General features: G+C 37.0%; 1 long non-coding RNA gene across 1 annotated transcript; it reads left to right on the forward strand.

The window, feature by feature from the left end:
• Window positions 1–533: 533 nt before the first annotated feature.
• Window positions 534–13,018, forward strand: LOC146738052 (uncharacterized). The gene is made up of 2 exons (XR_014930485.1): window positions 534–637; window positions 12,949–13,018. It is a non-coding gene; the product is annotated as an uncharacterized LOC146738052 (long non-coding RNA).
• The last annotated feature ends 8,537 nt before the right edge of the window (window positions 13,019–21,555 follow it).

Raw genomic sequence — 21,555 nt, forward strand, 5'->3', positions numbered from 1 at the left:
CTCAGCTTTATTCATGTTGACGATCGACAGACATTATCGTGTATCATTATTCATTGCGTGTAATTTATAACATTTATTTAATTTATTGCGACATACATGTAACTTACGACAATATGACTACAATCACAATTACATGTAACTTACGACAATATGACTACAATCACAATTACATGTAACTTACGACAATATGACTACAATCACAATTACATGTAACTTACGACAATATGACTACAATCACAATTACATGTAACTTACGACAATATGACTACAATCACAATTACATGTAACTTACGACAATATGACTACAATCACAATTAAGATGGGATGCAAGAACATGTTACAAAGCAAAAAAAAATGTTACCGTGTGTTGATGTATAATTCACTCGATATATTATGAACGAAGGAAGAATTTCCACAGCCATCAGCATTCATTTCAAATTATTGTTATGTCCAATTTTAAATCAGTTGTAAGTGGATATCAGATGACGTGTGTTTCATATAATGTTCTTAAATTTTCCTGTAGATTTGCGGCCATGTAGTAGCAACCCATGTTTAAATGCAGGAACGTGTACTAATGGCGTGACGTCCTTTAACTGTAATTGTGCTGCGGGTTGGTCAGGTGATCTCTGTGAAATAGGTAAACACATATACCAAACTACACAACAATCACAGTATTATCGTAGTAAACACATATACCAAACTACACAACAATCACAGTATTATCGTAGTAAACACATATACCAAACTACACAACAATCACAGTATTATCGTAGTAAACACATATACCAAACTACACAACAATCACAGTATTATCGTAGTAAACACATATACCAAACTACACAACAATCACAGTATTATCGTAGTAAACACATATACCAAACTACACAACAATCACAGTATTATCGTAGTAAACACATATACCAAACTACACAACAATCACAGTATTATCGTAGTAAACACATATACCAAACTGCACAACAATCACAGTATTATTGTAGTAAACACATATACCAAACTACACAACAATCACAGTATTATTGTAGTAAACACATATACCAAACTACACAACAATCACAGTATTATTGTAGTAAACACATATACCAAACTACACAACAATCACAGTATTATCGTAGTAAACACATATACCAAACTACACAACAATCACAGTATTATTGTAGTAAACACATATACCAAACTACACAACAATCACAGTATTATCGTAGTAAACACATATACCAAACTACACAACAATCACAGTATTATCGTAGTAAACACATATACCAAACTACACAACAATCACAATATTATCGTAGTAAACACATATACCAAACTACACAACAATCACAGTATTATTGTAGTAAACACATATACCAAACTACACAACAATCACAGTATTATCGTAGTAAACACATATACCAAACTACACAACAATCACAGTATTATTGTAGTAAACACATATACCAAACTACACAACAATCACAGTATTATTGTAGTAAACACATATACCAAACTACACAACAATCACAGTATTATTGTAGTAAACACATATACCAAACTACACAACAATCACAGTATTATTGTAGTAAACACATATACCAAACTACACAACAATCACAGTATTATCGTAGTAAACACATATACCAAACTACACAACAATCACAGTATTATCGTAGTAAACACATATACCAAACTACACAACAATCACAGTATTATCGTAGTAAACACATATACCAAACTACACAACAATCACAGTATTATCGTAGTAAACACATATACCAAACTACACAACAATCACAGTATTATTGTAGTAAACACATATACCAAACTACACAACAATCACAGTATTATTGTAGTAAACACATATACCAAACTACACAACAATCACAGTATTATCGTAGTAAACACATATACCAAACTACACAACAATCACAGTATTATCGTAGTAAACACATATACCAAACTACACAACAATCACAGTATTATTGTAGTAAACACATATACCAAACTACACAACAATCACAGTATTATCGTAGTAAACACATATACCAAACTACACAACAATCACAGTAATATTGTAGTGAACACATATACCAAACTACACAACAATCACAGTATTATCGTAGTAAACACATATACCAAACTACACAATCACAGTATTATTGTAGTAAACACATATACCAAACTACACAACAATCACAGTATTATTGTAGTAAACACATATACCAAACTACACAACAATCACAGTATTATTGTAGTAAACACATATACCAAACTACACAACAATCACAGTATTATTGTAGCAAACACATATACCAAACTACACAACAGTCACAGTATTATTGTAGTAAACACATATACCAAACTACACAACAATCACAGTATTATTGTAGTAAACACATATACCAAACTACACAACAATCACAGTATTATCGTAGTAAACACATATACCAAACTACACAACAATCACAGTATTATTGTAGTAAACACATATACCAAACTACACAACAATCACAGTATTATCGTAGTGAACACATATACCAAACTACACAACAATCACAGTATTATTGTAGTAAACACATATACCAAACTACACAACAATCACAGTATTATTGTAGTAAACACATATACCAAACTACACAACAATCACAGTATTATCGTAGTAAACACATATACCAAACTACACAACAATCACAGTATTATTGTAGTAAACACATATACCAAACTACACAACAATCACAGTATTATCGTAGTAAACACATATACCAAACTACACAACAATCACAGTATTATCGTAGTAAACACATATACCAAACTAAACAACAATCACAGTATTATTGTAGTAAACACATATACCAAACTACACAACAATCACAGTATTATTGTAGTAAACACATATACCAAACTACACAACAATCACAGTATTATCGTAGTAAACACATATACCAAACTACACAACGATCACAGTATTATTGTAGTAAACACATATACCAAACTACACAACAATCACAGTATTATTGTAGTAAACACATATACCAAACTACACAACAATCACAGTATTATCGTAGTAAACACATATACCAAACTACACAACAATCACAGTATTATCGTAGTAAACACATATACCAAACTACACAACAATCACAGTATTATTGTAGTAAACACACATACCAAACTACACAACAATCACAGTATTATTGTAGTAAACACATATACCAAACTACACAACAATCACAGTATTATTGTAGTAAACACATATACCAAACTACACAACAATCACAGTATTATCGTAGTAAACACATATACCAAACTAAACAACAATCACAGTATTATTGTAGTAAACACATATACCAAACTACACAACAATCACAGTATTATTGTAGTAAACACATATACCAAACTACACAACAATCACAGTATTATCGTAGTAAACACATATACCAAACTACACAACAATCACAGTATTATCGTAGTAAACACATATACCAAACTACACAACAATCACAGTATTATTGTAGTAAACACATATACCAAACTACACAACAATCACAGTATTATCGTAGTAAACACATATACCAAACTACACAACAATCACAGTATTATCGTAGTAAACACATATACCAAACTACACAACAATCACAGTATTATTGTAGTAAACACATATACCAAACTACACAACAATCACAGTATTATTGTAGTAAACACATATACCAAACTACACAACAATCACAGTATTATTGTAGTAAACACATATACCAAACTACACAACAATCACAGTATTATCGTAGTAAACACATATACCAAACTACACAACAATCACAGTATTATTGTAGTAAACACATATACCAAACTACACAACAATCACAGTATTATTGTAGTAAACACATATACCAAACTACACAACAATCACAGTATTATTGTAGTGAACACATATAACACAGTTGCTAACTAAATATCTTCAAAATAAAAAATATATATTTGCCTGTTTCATAGACTTCCAAAAGGCCTTTGATTCAGTTTGGCACCATGGCCTATTATACAAACTAAGACAAATTGGCATTTCTGGCAATTTCTATCAAGTAATTAAAAACATCTATCAAAACTCAACAAGTACAGTCAAAACCAAAAATGGCATGACTAAATGTTTCCCTGTTCAAAGAGGCATCAGACAAGGGGATGGCCTTAGCCCTCTCCTTTTTAATATATTCGTGAACGATATTAAATCACACATTGAATCTGGCAAAAATGACCCACCAATGCTACTAAACAATAGGCTCTCTTGCTTACTTTATGCTGATGACTTGGTTCTTTTGTCAGAAACAAGTAGTGGTTTACAAAACGCTATTAACAATCTACAGGATTACTGCAAACAATGGAAGCTACATATAAACATTTCTAAATCTAAATCAATGATCTTCAATAAATCAGGCAAGCTTCTAAATAATTTCAAATTCCAAATCAATGGCTCTGAATTAGAAAGAGTTTCAGCATATAAATATCTTGGAATGAAACTAAATTTAACAGGGAAATTTGATGTAGCACAACAGGATCTGAAAAATAGGGCACTGAAGGCATGTTTCAAAATTAAACAGCTACTATATTCAGAAACATTAATCCCAATTAAAATATACTTAAAAATGTTTGACTCAATGATCAAACCAATTCTTTTATACTGTTGTGAAATTTGGGCGGGTGACATTGTGAATAATAAAAAATACTTTATGAATCTCATGTCACCCATGGAAAAAATGCACATTAAATATTGCAAATTCCTACTCAAGGTCAATAGTAGAGCAACAAACATTGCATGCTTAATTGAATTAGGGAGATACCCATTAATTATCACTGGCATCAAACAAATGTTAAAATATTGGCTTAGAATTAAAAAAATGCCTGATAATACACTAATATATGATGCGTACAAGCTTGGCATCGCTCTAGACAATTCTGGCACTCAAAACTGGGTATCCAGCATAAAAAATTGCCTAGAGTATACAAGCATGGAAAGTGCATGGAGTGATAAAAACATAGAAGATAACTTTATTGAACAAATAACTGACAAACTAATAACCAAATTTAAAGTACATGCCAGGAACACTCTAAACAACGATAATAAAGGCATCAACCACAAAAATAAACTTCGTACCTATAGGCAGCTAAAAAAGGACTGTAGGCATCACAAGCTCCCACAGGTATTACAGTCTCTTACGCCACCAACTAGAAACGCGTACTCTGGTTATATCATATATTTATTCCATATGGTCAATCGTTACGGAATCAAAACAAGTTAGTACATCTCCAGAATATGGTTCTAAAATATACAAAACAAAATAGGGAAACTATAATATTTGAAGTAAATCAAACAATTCTTATCATAAAATGTACAGTAAATTAAATATACATTTCTCTTAAAATGTGCAGAAAGTCGAGCGATACAACCAATAAATATACAGCAAATAAAATATGTAACAATAAATAACAATGCTAACTGAAATATTTGTCAACCATTTTGACGAGCCAAAGCACACATTGCATACCATGTGCTCTATTAAACGTGCAGCTGACCACATGTACGCAATGTGTTTGGGCACAAAAAATGGGTAGCAAATAGTATAAATAACAAAACAATTTTCAAGAAATAAGTCTTAACGAATACTAGCGAATACTAACATTTACAGACTTGCAATAATAACCCAAAGTAAGAGTGATAAAATAGAGTTCATACGAGTACTCAAACTTGTAACAAATCACTGCCAATAATTTCATGCTGATGAAGCCAACAATGAAAAGAAAACCTTCCTTACCTCATTTAGTGGCACCTTCCCGGACCGGTGTACAAATGTTAGCAAACCTAGCAAGTTTCAGAAAACCCAATGCGGCAGGGCAATTCAGAGCAGACACAGAGACGTCTTCACTCTTCAGAAGCACATGCTGAACTGAAGACAATAGCCTGCCTAGCCCAGAGTTCACCACAGGTCAAACAGGTGAAACAAAGGAATCTAACTATGTAATCAATAACCAATCAGAGGGGAGGTTTGCACAACTTACACACCGCCCCCGAAAGGCGCACGTCACGAGGAGCCTTTCTAAATTTAAAGTGGCAGAACCGACAACTAAATGAATCATGTACATGAAAAGTAAAAATCATTGTTCTGTTCAACAAAGGTTCATTGTTCTGTTCAACAAAGGTTCATTGTTCTATTTTCTTCTTGTGATGTAGTCTTTTACTACGACGTGGCATCGAATGATCACATCCATCTACTTGTTCATGTATTTCCTTGGTGTCTTCTGCACCGATCTCTGCTGCTCTAGTTACTCCATCTTGTCTTTCCATCACAGTCTTGTGATCCATGTTGCCTTCCAATAAACAGAGCTTGCGCACATCTCTCCGTAAACATCCAGTGGAAGTCTTCACAAGAACATGACGAGTTGTACCAAATCGATCAGCAAAGGTCTGTTCGACTTTTCCCAAAGGCCATTCACCTCGAGGAATATTTTCATTGACAACAAGTACCAAATCACCAATGGATAGGTTCCTTTTCGGCCTGCACCATTTCTGCCTTTCTTGTAGAGTTGGCAAGTACTCACGTACCCACCGTTTCCAAAACTCAGTTGCAAGATGTTGAGTTTCGGTTCTTCTTCTCTGATGACCATTTCCTTCTATGATTTCATTCACCGACGTACAAGGATTTGGGCGTAGCAAAAGTAAATGGTTTGGTGTGAGTGGTTCAAGATCATCTGGATCATCAGATAAATGTGTTAGTGGTCGATTATTAAGAATCTTCTCCACTTCGGTAGTGAAAGTGAGTAGCGTTTCATCATCCACTAACCTGTTCCCTAATAAAGATCGAAGAATCTTTCTTATCGAACGAATCATCCGTTCCCAGACTCCACCTGCATGACTTGCTGCTGGTGGATTAAAATGCCATTGAATATTTCTTCTGCTAAGTTTACCGTTAATAAAAGCTTGGTTCCATTTAGCAAGCATCTGTTTCAGCTCAGTCTCGGCTCCCCGGAAATTGGTACCATTATCACTGTAGAGATGTGTAGGTGGTCCACGCCGACTAATAAATCTCCACACAGATTGTATAAAGGAATCTGTGGATAAATCATGGGCCACTTCGATATGAACAGCCCGAATGGCCAGGCAGGTGAACACGCATCCATATCGTTTAATGGTACCTTTTCTGTACTTAACATACAGTGGTCCAAAATAATCTATCCCGACATGGGAGAATGGTGGCTCACCTGGTGTCACTCTAGCTGCAGGAAGTGGAGCCATTTTTTGATTCCCGGGTTGTGCATTCCATCGACGACACTTAATACACCTACATCACACGCTTTACAGTAGCTAGTCCATGAACAATCCAGAACTTCTGTCGTATCTCTGACAACACTTGGTTTGGGCCAATATGTCCTTGTTGTTCATGGTAATGTTGAACGATCAACTCAGTCACATGATGATTGTGAGGTAATATAATTGGATGTCTAGCTTGCTGACTAATGGGTGCGTTCACTAGTCGTCCTCCGACGTGTAGAACTCCATTTTCTAATTTAGGGTTTAACTTTCGCAGTGGACTGACATAACCTTCAGCATCAGGTTTCTCACTCAGAATCTTTTGCGGTGAAGCAAACTCTCTTGGAAATGAACTTCGTTGGACAATTCTGCAAATGTCAGTGGTAGCAATGGAAAGTTCATGAACTGTTAACGGGCCTATTTTCAATAAGGCAGATCTTCTCAAGTACATCTTAAACCGGATGAGCCATGCAACACTCACTTGTAATTTATACCAAGAGGAGTATTGTTGGAGCAAACGACTCCAAACATCTGTACCCATTGTATTGCACTGGGTAATGGTTGTTGCTTGGACCTTCCTTCTCGGCTCTTTGTCATCACGATCAATTTCTGGTAGGTCAGTAGGTTGGCCTGGCCATTCTGATTCAGGTTGCCATAGAAATGCTGCACCATGGAACCATGTGGTTATTGCTGCCTCATTAGAACCATTCAATTTTATTCCTCGTGATGCATGGTCTGCTGGATTGAACTCTGAACTGACGTGGTACCATTGTGATGGAGATGAAGCATCGTGAATAATCTGGAGGCGGTTAGAGACAAAGGTTTGGAATCGTGTTGCCATGTTGCGAATATATTGGATGACTATTGTTGAATCTGTCCAAAATAGGGTTCTCTGGATTGGGAGTTGAATTTCATCTTGAATTTGTCTGCTGACCTTAACTGCAACTGTAGCTGCTGTTAGTTCAAGCCTCGGTACTGTCATGGCTTTGAGCGGAGCGACCCTGGACTTTCCCATCAGCAAACTGCAATGAATTGTACCATTTGTATCTATCAGCCGCAGGTAAGATGCAACCCCATAACCTCCTAAGGAGGCATCAGAGAAATTATGGAGTTCCACTGTTTGTATTTGACTGAAACCAGTTGGTTTGTAGCATCTAGGTATAGCTAGTGTCATCAAAGTAGGTAGTTTTTTCCTCCATTCTCTCCAATTCGACAGTTGATCTTCTGGTACCTTTTCATCCCATCCATATCCAACACGACATAATTCTTGTAAGATTCGTTTTGCCGGTAAAACAAAGGGGGCAGCGAATCCAAGTGGGTCGTAGACTGAAGCCACGAATGATAACATCTCCCTGCGTGTCTCTTCTTTCAGTCTGTCGCCAATTCTGAAGTTAAAGGCATCCTTTTCAACATCCCATTGGATGCCAAGAGCTCTGTCAATCGGCAAGTTCTCCATATCTAGATTCATCACTGAAGAAGCACGCTCAGCTTCTGGGATCAGTGCTAAGATTTCCCGACAGTTGGATATCCATTTTGTTAGATGAAAACCTCCTTTAGCTAACATTTCAGGCAACAGTTTCACCAGTTCCTTGGCTTCTTCAACACTAGCAAAGACTTCAGACAATCATCGACGTAGAAGTTTCTATAAACAGTATCCACAATATGAGTGTCATAATTACTTCTGTTGTCATCTGCAGTTCTCTTCAGAGCATATGCTGCACAGCTTGGTGAAGATGTGGCACCAAATGGATGCACCAACATTTGATGATCGGCTGGATCTTTAGATAAATCTCCTTCCGGCCACCATAAGAATCTTAGTGCATCGCAGTCCGCCTTCTTCACCTTAACTTGATGAAACATTTGCTTGATGTCAGCGACAATGGCAACTGGCTCTTTTCGAAATTGAAGAAGTACTCCCACAAGGGTATTATTTAGATCAGGACCTTGCAGAAGCTGATCATTAAGAGATGTGCCTTGGTATTTGGCAGCGCAGTCAAAAACAACTCTCACCTTCTCTGGTTTATTCGAGTGGATTACTGGATGATGAGGTAAATACCAAGTAGAGCCAGACTTCGTTGCTGATGAATCCACATTGGGCATTCTTCTTGCATGACCCTGGGAGATGTAACCATCCAATGTGTCTTTATATTTCTTCATAAGTGCAGGATCTTTTAATAGACGCCTCTTCAGTAGCTTCAACCTCTTTAGAGCAGACCATTTGTTGTTGGGTAAGCAGGGATCATCATATCGCCAAGGAAGAGCCAGCTGGTAGTGACCCTCAATCAGACAAACTGAACTGTCCATGATCGCCTTTGCTCTTCTATCTTCCAGCGACATACATGCCTTGGTATCAAACAAGGACTCTGTGAAATCTGCATTGTACATGCGATGAAGCTGAGAAGTTATAGGTTCGAGACACTGAATTGGGGAATCAGAGTCCAAGACTTGGTCAACATTAATAAAATTGATGCTGTTACCTCCACGCTTCTTTCTGCCCATTGGTCCAATGAATGTCCAACCAAGTAGTGTTCGAATACCATATGGTTGTTTCCTTTCACCACGACGCTCCTCAAGAACCCAATGTGCCTCGGGGACATCGTTCCCAATGAGGAGAGTAACATCTTTAACTTCTATCTCTGGCAATTCTATATCATTCAGGTGAGACCATCCTTTTATATCCAACTTGGTCGGAATACTGTCAGCTGCTATCGGTAATCTATCCGTTGTCCAAACTTTATCCAGTCGCACACCATTGACCAAATTTAGACCTCTTACATCCATCTGTAATTCATGACCATTAATCTGCCTCTCTGCATTCAGTGTGGACAATGTGTAATTGTGTAACACATTCAGTGTGGACAATGTGTAATGCCTAATTTATCAGCAAGGCTGTAAAGGCAGATAGACGAATCAGAACCACTGTCGAGAAATGCATAGGTTTCAATCTCTTGGCCTCCATCTACCCCACTGACACGAACAGGAATCACCTGCAAACTTATGCGTGGTTGATTGGTTTGTGTAGCACTACATTGCGCCTTGCTTCCAATGACATTACTATGTCTCTCATTTTGAGCTGTGGCGGGAGCTTTCAGATTACTGTTGCTGAATGTCTTGGGAGTTGCAGATGTTTGATATGCTGAGTCTGATGTTGCAGGATGAAGCAAGGGATGATGTCCTTTACCACAGCCTACGATAGGGCAAATACGACCACTTCTACAATTCCTAGCCAAGTGAGGAGGTCTTGCTTCTAGGCAACAGTCACAGAGCCTGTGTTCCCTGAAGAAATCTTTTCTCTCTTGGAACGGTTTGAACGTAAATTTTCGACAATGTTCAAATGCATGGCTACCACTGCAAAACAGACAACCTCTCCTGCCATTAACTTCGATCATGGAAGTATCATCAGCACCAACATCATTGGAGGCAAACTTGGAAGGAAGATTTATGGGAGGCGTGTCAGCTACATGTGTAGCCAATGTAGTAGCTTTACTTGGCTTTTGTCTTGATCTGGCATTTGAATCTTTTTCTCCATCAGGCTTAGATCCTACCAATTTACCAAATCTTGTATTTGCAATTGCTGATCTGTTCTCCAGAAAGTGGGTAAGGTGCAGGAATTCAGGTTCAGTGCCCACACTGATCAACTTGCCAGCTTGCTTGGCCCAATCTGATTGCAAGTATGATGGTAAACGCCTAACCACCTTTTCTAGGGTATCCATTGAATTGATGTCAGCATGGAAATTCATTTGCTCAGAACTGAGGTGGCAATTCTTCATATCACGAGCCAATTTCTGAAGCTTATCCACTTCATATGCCTTTATCTGAGGGCCTTTCACCACTTTGTCAATTGTAGCATGCACTATGACGTGTTTCTGACCAAAGCTTGTAGAAAGGATCTTCCGGGCTTCTGTATATCCTCGCTCTGGAGGAAGAATTACACAACTTCTGATTGCTTCCTTAGCTGCACCAGTACAGTGTTGGATAAGATATGATAGTTTGACAGTATCATCCTTGACTAATTGTTCTATGTTCACCTCAAAGTTTTTGATAAAGGTTGGATATGCGACTGGGTCACCATCGAAGGTATGAAACTCGTGTTTTGGTAGACTCAAGTTAATGGCTAATGCTTTGGTAGTCTCCAGCTGATTCTGCACAATGCATTCCATTGTCTTCTGTTGACTTTCTAACAGTTTCTGTAATTGGAACGTTTCAGAGAGAGCAGCACCATTACCTGACTTCTCAGTGGTCATCTGCTTCCCTATAGGCCCTCCTCTGTCATCACGATATTGTTCGCTGGTACCATGTGCATTATCAACAAAGCTTGTATGTTGTGGACTTGACGCCCCTGTAGTCCTGAATTGACTATTGGCTGCACTACACGACGGTATATATGATTGGAAATAATTGCTCATCATTTCTTGTTGGGTCTGCCTCTGCAAACCAGGGAGTATATCAGACTTCTGGTCAGATTCATTTTCTTCATCTATAAAGTCTACTTCTACCTTGGCTTGTCTTACCCGATTTTGAGCTTGCATAATTTCCATTTCTGCTTCCTGCTGCTCCCTCTCTTGACGCATCTGAAGCAGACGTTTTTCTGTTTCTTCTCGAAGCTGCAACTCTTTTATGCGTTGGTTTATCTGTTTTTCAACTTTGAGTTGGTCTAACTCACACCGGGCTAAAGCGAGTTTCCTCCTTGCTTCCCTAGACACACGACTTGTCTTTGTATTGGAGTTAGAACCTATTCTACCATCCTCAATATCCACATCCAAAAATTCTTTCTTGCCAGTATCCCATGGATTTGTCTTGTTTTCTTGTGGGAGTTGAGGCCAAGATGAAGTGTGAGAATCTACCGAGGCATTTGGCTCTGTGGTTAGAGTTGGCATGTGGACTTTCCTTTCCAAGAGAAATCCATGTTCCAATGCGTCTTCCATTTGGTCGTCAATCCTTTCCTTTGGGCCAGGAGACTCCATTGTTTTGAATACCCATTCTCTGTGTCTCTGATCAAAATACTCCTTTCTTTCAAGCTCAACCTCGTATTCACTTTCGACAGCACCTCTTGCCATTGGAGGTAGACACTGCATATATTCACGACAAGTTTTTTTATACGAATTGAATATTTTCTCAAGAGCACATCTTTTCTTGCTTACTTCTTGGTATGCTGCTTTTGTGGACATCATACTGTCTATCTCAGTGTAGACTCTGGTAAGATGACCGCCATATGAAGCTGTTGATTTCTTCAAACGATGTATCTTATCAAGTTGCATACTGGCTCGGTCCAGGTCGAATAACGTGTCCCTATTTTGCGAATATCCTTGATTCAGACTCATTTCCCTGTCTTGCACGGGTTTATGATCTAGGATATGACATTCACAGCACGATATTCACTTGACTGACCACAGTATTACCAGTATGTACAAGGTATGAAGGCAACACAAAATTATGATCTTCAGCGAGGTTAAACGAGAACTATGTAGGCATCACAAGCTCCCACAGGTATTACAGTCTTACGCGTTTCTAGTTGGTGGCATAAGACTGTAATACCTGTGGGAGCTTGTGATGCCTACAAGGACTTTACATTTGAAAAATACTTAGACATAATAAAAAACCCGCATCATCGATCTTCATTATCAAAATTTAGACTAAGTGCACATGTTTTGCAGATTGAAATGGGAAGATACAGTAATGTAGAAATAAGTGACAGAAAATGTCCAGTCTGTGATGAAAATGAAATAGAGGATGAAGAACACTACACAAATGTGAGAGAACCCCTAATTACCATGACAAAACATCTTAATAATATTACATCAAATGAAGAAAAAATGATAGCCATAATGACTAGTGATGATGAGTCAATTATAATAGAACTGTCTAAATATATTTACAACTGTTTCAATCTGAGAGAAGAAAATATTAAAAAAAACAGTATGTCATCTGCCTCAAAATCTAAATAGTTACATGTATTTTAATTTTATTTAATGTGTTTAATGTTATTTTTTTATTTTACTTCTTTTTTTTTCTCTATACTTTATTGTACACTTTTGTCAAGATCCTAATAAGGATACGATTACAATAAAGATTATTATTATTATTACATATACCAAACTACACAACAATCACAGTATTATTGTAGTAAACACATATACCAAACTACACAACAATCACAGTATTATCGTAGTAAACACATATACCAAACTACACAACAATCACAGTATTATCGTAGTAAACACATATACCAAACTACACAACAATCACAGTATTATCGTAGTAAACACATATACCAAACTACACAACAATCACAGTATTATCGTAGTAAACACGTATACCAAACTACACAACAATCACAGTATTATTGTAGTAAACACATATACCAAACTACACAACAATCACAGTATTATCGTAGTAAACACATATACCAAACTACACAACAATCACAGTATTATTGTAGTAAACACATATAACTCTCATAAAACAGTAATTGAGCAATATTTCACACGTATGAAATTTCACACGTACTACTCATTAAATAAATGTATCAGTATTGTCTGCAATATCCCTACCAACTCCAATGTAATCCATTGCAACACATATAACAAGTAAATCAAAATATTGGTAGTGGCATTTTATTTATTTGTTCACCAGATATTGACGAATGTTCTAGTAATCCTTGTCATAACGACGCTGAGTGTGTCAACGAGTTAAACCGGTATAGATGTATCTGTGATACATTTTATAGTGGCACAAATTGTGAATTAGGTATGTGGATATCCCAAGTGTGCGATTATAAACTGCATACATTGCTCGGGACCACTGCTGCGGTTTTAATGTAATGTAATGTAATGTAATGTAATGTAATGTAATGTAATGTAATGTGAATCGCTTGGTGTTCAAAAATAACATTGGCTTGCTGCAATGCCGCTTCAATGCACTGATTTAAACAAAGATTCTTTGTTTATGCTATGGTAGATGGTAACAATGATAATGATTTTACTCCTAGACAATAGGCCTTGCAGGTTGAATCCATGTTTAAATGGCGGCACGTGTAATGACTATATTGATTATTACACGTGTGACTGTTATCCTGGTTGGACAGGCTATGACTGTGAAGCAGGTATGCTATAACCTATCCTATGTTTCATATGTTGTCTTATTAAATATACGTACGAAAGGTTCATAAACTGAGTTATCCATATTTTATTATGAGCACAGTCATATGGTGGCTAATATTGTTTTTTTAAGATTGCTTATTATTCATTCATCGTCCTCCGAAAACTGCTCAAAAGAAATTTGAGCAGTTCTAGAAATTCTAGAAATTTAAATTAATTGTTTCATATAAATTCGTTGTTTGACTCACGCTATACACATATATACTTCGGATAGTAGAATATAAACGTTGTACAAGTATCATCAGTCACGTATTTAGAGGGGCGACTACTCTAAACCCACGATTACTCATACCCACAATACAATGCGACAATTACGTTATTGTAAAAATGCGCACCTCTAACTGAACATCGTGCATTCGTCTCTGGTTTTCTACGCTGCCATAGAAACAAACAAACGGAAAGTATTTTTACATATAACAATTTTATTTCCATTTCATGTGTGTGGACCTTAATAAGCTAACATATTGTTCTAATTCACAGACGTCGATGAGTGTGTAAGTAATCCATGCCAGAATGGCGGTACTTGTGAAAATATGATAAACCAATATGTGTGCGGTTGTACTTCTGGATTCTCGGGAAACAGCTGTGAGATTGGTAGGTGTAGATTGGAATTACCTTTGGCAGTTTTCAGCTTATGTGTTTGTGACGGCTTTGTATTCTGTTGCAGAGATGTCTACGCCGGTGGTCACAAATCACCATTACCATTTCTTTACAACTTTAGGATTAACAAATCAGTAGAGAGCAAGACAAACATGACGTGCACATGCCACGAAAATAGCATGAAATCGGCCTTTAACTCTTAGAAAGTACAACACGCCATGTACCCGAGACTCGTGAAAACCATAAATTGACATTGATTATTCGCTCTGTATGTAAGTATTTGGAATGACTATTTTAGCGAAGTTGTACCATTGCCGGAAATAGACAATAGAATCTGGTCAAGTAGAGATTTCCTGTCTATCCCATTGCAGTGACTATAATTACATGCAAAATTATTCAAGACAACGGATGATGTCATAGACTTTTAAGGTCTATTGTTTAGCCTAATTGAGAGTATATTGTTATGTTAAGTAGTTCACAGCTTGGGGTTTGAAACAATAGTAAGTGAGGTAATCTATTGTTTTCTTTGTTCTGTGTTCACTTGTATTTGTCAGCTGATCATATGAAGCCATGTAATAAATGGTTATGGTTACCAGAGGACAATATACCCTTAGGTACACTCTTAAGATGGCATTGAAGACAGCCACCCGTTATATGCTTAAGGATGCGGTAGAGTTATTTTCGTGAATTTTGCTTTTTTTGTTATTACTTTTGTAAAGTTATTGGGCTCATAATTTTATCAAAATTAAAACTGAAACACATCTAGAATACCCTTTTTTTTTTAAAAAATAAGAAAAACTACTTGTATAACGGGATACTGTACAATTTGTTTTTGAGATAAAAGTCTGGACGCAAACAATAACATTGACTTATTGCGTAATTTGCATAATCCCTTCACGACAGAAACAGTGCACACTGAAGACGACGCGGTCATATCAACTCCGGCTCCTGATTATTGATCAATCACAAAAAAGAGGCCCCAAGGAAAAACTCAAAACGCAGTTCAGAGGAAGCGAAACTTTACCTATAACAGAAATGCATTGCCGACAGTACAATGGGGTTCACACTTTGAGTATTCAAACCAAGAGGGTAACATTTCGTCAGCAAACATGATCAATTTCCATCTTCCAAAAAGTCGGGCAGACAAGTTATGCAGGGCCGCCGTGTACTGTAACAACTTCGCTTCTTTTTGGAGGACGAATACGGACCCAAAACTTTATAGTTTTGGATTTTATTACTGCAAGGCTACTAAGTGACTCCATGTTATGTGTTTTGTTGTAAAAATCAGTCCATCTGATGCTTTAAATGTCCAAAATTAGCGCAGCGCAACGTGACAAATGTTTTGTTTTTTGGCGTTTCCAGGCAGAAAAAATCTGACGCCATGGAGGTCATTCAAGTAAGTTGTGCGTCGTCAGAAATTGACCTACTTTCATGAAATTCACACACATTGATAACGTATTGGCGCAGAATAAAACCCTTGAAGCATTTTTTGAGAACTTCTCGCAATAAAAAATAAAAGGCCTTTAAATTCCTTGTCTATGGGTGAAATAACAGGAAAAATGTAAATTGGTGTCATTGTAAACAAATATGCAATCTATGTTCTAACACTCTCGAGGCATTGACGGGGCTGATGCTGTCTTGATTTTTCAGCTTTCTTTTTTTACAGAACCCCTACGGTTTTCATACAAAACTAATTTTTATTCAAAATAACACCTCTATGTTTACTTAGTAATCACGTGACTAATTCGTGGTACATGTCACAGATCATTTTTTTCAAAAAGCCAGGAACAAGGGCTTCAAGAAAATATATAATGTGCTACGCTTCAAAACACTTTTCCTCATGAAAACAGTTTTTACTTTTTAGAGCATGATAACTCTACCGCATCCTTAATACAAAAATATGTGGACAGACTAATCTTGTAAATATCATTGTGGCAGTCAACGGCGATTGGTATGCAAATTACGTTTGTCTGACGCATTACAAAACAAAAGTCTAGACTGTCGTAGAATAATACACAACTCGCGGACAGACAGTGTGATGAAACCCCTTTTTTACAAAGAGGAAAAACGGCCGATACAATATATTGATCTTGTGGTCTGACCTTCAGCATCAAAAGCAGTATGGCGATAGTGCTTCGCGTTCGAAAAGTGGGATAATTTTTAACATGGAATAACGGACATAAACTAAATCTTGATTCAGATTACTTCCTGTTGTTAATTGGATTAAAACAGTTATATTTGCTAACAACTGGATCGTACGTCTGTGTAAAAAATGCATGAATTTTAGCTCTAATTTGGGCAGCGAATACTGCGTCTACAACTGCGTTTGCTGCGTCGCCGTGTTCATTGAACCAGAGAGTATCCAGAACGAAGCGAACAAACTTGAACAGTCAGCTGCATTACTGCATTTACCTATTTTTAAAAATAGAGTTTGGCACACAATTACATATCGTCCATTGGTAATACACTGGGCCAGTGTAGGATATATCATCAAGTTTTACGGCAAGTTGGGCATTTAATGGTGGAGTTTTGATGAAAACATCTATAACATATCGAAAGCTTGGAACGTCACCTGTCTATTACGAAGCACACAAAAGTGAAAAAATGAAAAATATAAACTCAAAATTAAATTTTGTTTTAATAGATGTTTATGCAATGCATTCTCTATGGCACATCCTGTGATGTTTATTTGACTGGGGAACACTGGCCAGGGCAGGAAGTCGGCCATCTTGTCCACTCATTTCTGGCAATGCAAACGAGACCAGCGTGGTCAGTTAATAAGAAATGCTCCTATAGTAATATCAGGTTGCCTTATTGTCTACATTTGTTCTGACTCGTAGATGCTCGTGAGTGTTCTCCTGGAATATGCCGCAATGGTGGCGTATGTATTATTACACCATCCTACTCGTACTGCTCTTGTCTTACTGGATATACGGGGTATCGCTGTGAGAAAGGTAGATCTTCTTTCAATGAATAACTACTAATTATTATATGCAAATTGTTGAGCACTTACTGCTAAAAAATAACATTATCATAACTGTGTTAAAACTTGACTACAAGGCAAAACAATTTAGCCGTGTTATTCTGTTTAGTACCAATACCATGTCTGCTACGTGTACAACATCTTTATATAACTACCAACAACACCAATATCCTATATACTATCAGTAATCACCGAGAGACTGCTCATTAACTCTGTAATACTAATCTAAAGACTATTAGTGGGTTGCAATCCTATGCACATATATTTTGTGATCGCACGAGGCGTGGCTGTTAAAACCATAGTTTTTTCGAACGCCGAAGACGAAAAAAAAAATATTTATCAAGCAATTGCACAACGTGCAGCACTAACTATGTTCTCTAATTGGCTTATTAATAATTCAGTGATACCACGTGACATTGAAAGTACAATTTTAATGCGTATATTTAATGAAACCTTTATCAAAATCCTCGACAGCTTAGACGTTAGAAACAACGTGTATGCGATGTGATGTGATATGTATCTCACTGTAAGTTTTGTTCATATACACACGAGATGTGCAGATATACAGTTCTGACTAAGAGCATTATACTAGTAATAGTTGTTAATTAACTCGTATATTATAATCACTGTTTTGTGAATGTTGGTAAATGGTATCACAATTCTAATCATGAAAGTTGTAGGTATGATGCTATTTTTAAATAAATAGGTCTGTTTTCAATCTCGTTCATAACCTTTATTCATTAGTAGCTTTGAATATAATATACACAGTTCATACATGGTATAAATGAATATACTAAATATGTGTCATGTACATTATCTAATACATAATACAATATTTCTTTTTTTGATTTGCTTTAAGTGTTAAATGATTGTTATCCAAATCCATGCCAGAATGGTGGTACATGTATTGAAGGCACAGAAGAAGGAAAGTACCGATGCAACTGTGTAAGGCCACCGTGGGATGGGAAAAACTGCACCCAACGTATGTACATTAATTCATTCTAAAACAATATATTTGATAGGTACAGGACAGTCGTGAGATCTTGTTTTTTCTAGTGATATTATTTCTGAAATGCACAATGAACTAAGCTTTATTTAAAATATCACATGGTGTTTTTAAAGTCAGTAGCTCAATCTATCAATCAATATATCATAAATTCATGTTTTTCACCACAGCGATGCATGTTTAATCAACCAATCAATTGTTCGATAAATAAATAAATAAATAAATAAATAAATAAATAAATAAATAAATAAATAAATAAATAAATAAATAAATAAATAAATAAATAGTGAATTTATGTGTTCGTACCTACAGCATTCGATGCATGTTCTGTAGACCCTTGCTTACACGGCGGAGTTTGCATTAACCTTCAAACTTATAGTCAGTGTATATGTCCATTTCCTTGGTATGGTGTTGTCTGTCAGAATTATAATGGTAAGTATAGAGAGATTTAACGTGTAAAGTAGTGTGTTTATACACTGAACAAAATATTATTTTCAAAAATTAATTTTAAATTGAAATGTTAAATAAGTGTAAATAATTGAGTTTAAACTATACATGCTTATGTGCAAATAATAAAGTAGAATTTATTCACAGGTACAACAACAACTGAACCACCACAAACTACGCATCAAAACATGCAAAAGCAAACGACAAGACCACATCATGTAACTTCTGAAACCACAACACAGTTGACGTCTCCAACTTCTACTACAACACCAGCTACGACACATCCTGCGGTAACACTATCAAAACCGTCAACACAAAGGACGACGACATCAACAAATCCTATTACCACTACTACTATAATATCAACAACAATGCAGCGTGAAACAACACACAATCAATCAACGCATCATCGAACGACTGAATCCACAACACAGGCAACTTCACCAACTCCTTCTCTCTCTACTACTAATATTGCTAGTACTGCAAGCCACTTTGCAACAACATCCGAACAGTCAACACAACCTCCCACCACATCATCCACACAACCTCCCACTACAGCCAAACAGTCAACAGAACTTCCCACTACATCCGAAAAGTCAACACAACCTCACACTACATCCAAACAGTCAACACAAACTCCTACAACTTCCGAAAAGTCAACACAACCTCCCACCATACCAAAACAGTCAACACAAGCTAGAACCACATCCGAACAGCCAACAAAACCTAGAACCACATCCAAACAGTCAACACAACCTCCCACCATACCCAAACAGTCAACACAACCTTTAACCACATCCGAACAGTCAACACAACCTTTAACTATATCTAAAAAGTCAACACAACCTTTAACCACATCTAAGCAGTCAAGACAACCTAGAACCACATCCAAACAGTCAACACAACCTCCTACCACATCTAACCAGTCAACACAACCTCCTACCCCATCCAAACAGTCAACACAAACTCCTACCACATCCGAACACTCAACACAACCTTTAACCACATCCAAACAGTCAACACAATCTTTAACCACATCTAAGCAGTCAACACAACCTTTAACCACATCCAAACAGTCAACACAACCTTTAACCCCATCCAAACAGTCAACACAACCTTTAACCACATCTATACAGTCAACACAACCTTTAACCACATCTATGCAGTCAACACAACCTTTAACCACATCTAAGCAGTCAACACAACCTTTAACCACATCTAAGCAGTCAACACAACCTTTAACCACATCTAAGCAGTCAACACAACCTTTAACCACATCCAAACAGTCAGCACAACCTTTAACCACATCTAAGCAGTCAACACAACCTTTAACCACATCCAAACAGTCAGCACAACCTTTAACCACATCTAAGCAGTCAACACAACCTTTAACCACATCTAAGCAGTCAACAAAACCTCCCACTACATCCGAACATACAACACAACCTCCCACTACATCTGAACAGTCAACAGAACCTTTAACCACATCCAAACAGTCAACACAATCTTTAACCACATCTAAAAAGTCAACGCAACCTTTAACCACATCTAAGCAGTCAACACAACCTCCAACCACATCCGAACAGTCAACACAACCTCCTACCACATCTAACCAGTCAACACAACCTCCTACCCCATCCAAACAGTCAACACAACCTTTAACCACATCTATACAGTCAACACAACCTCCCACTACATCCGAACAGACAACACAACCTCCCACTACATCCGAACAGTCAACAGAACCTCCCACCATACCCAAACAGTCAACACAACCTCACACTACATCCGAACAGTCAACACAACCTCCCACTACATTCGAACAGTCAACACAACCTTCCACTACATCTGAACAGTCAACACAACCTCACACTACATCCAAACAGTCAACACAACCTCACACTACATCCGAACAGTCAACAGAACCTCCCACCATACCCAAACAGACAACACAACCTCCCACTACATCTGAACAGTCAACACAACCTCCCACTACATCTGAACAGACAACACAACCTCCCACTACATCTGAACAGTCAACAGAACCTCCCACCATACCCAAACAGAC

This window comes from Saccoglossus kowalevskii, chromosome 9 (genome assembly GCF_978046115.1).
Source record: "Saccoglossus kowalevskii chromosome 9, keSacKowa6.1, whole genome shotgun sequence".
Taxonomy (NCBI): domain Eukaryota; kingdom Metazoa; phylum Hemichordata; class Enteropneusta; family Harrimaniidae; genus Saccoglossus; species Saccoglossus kowalevskii.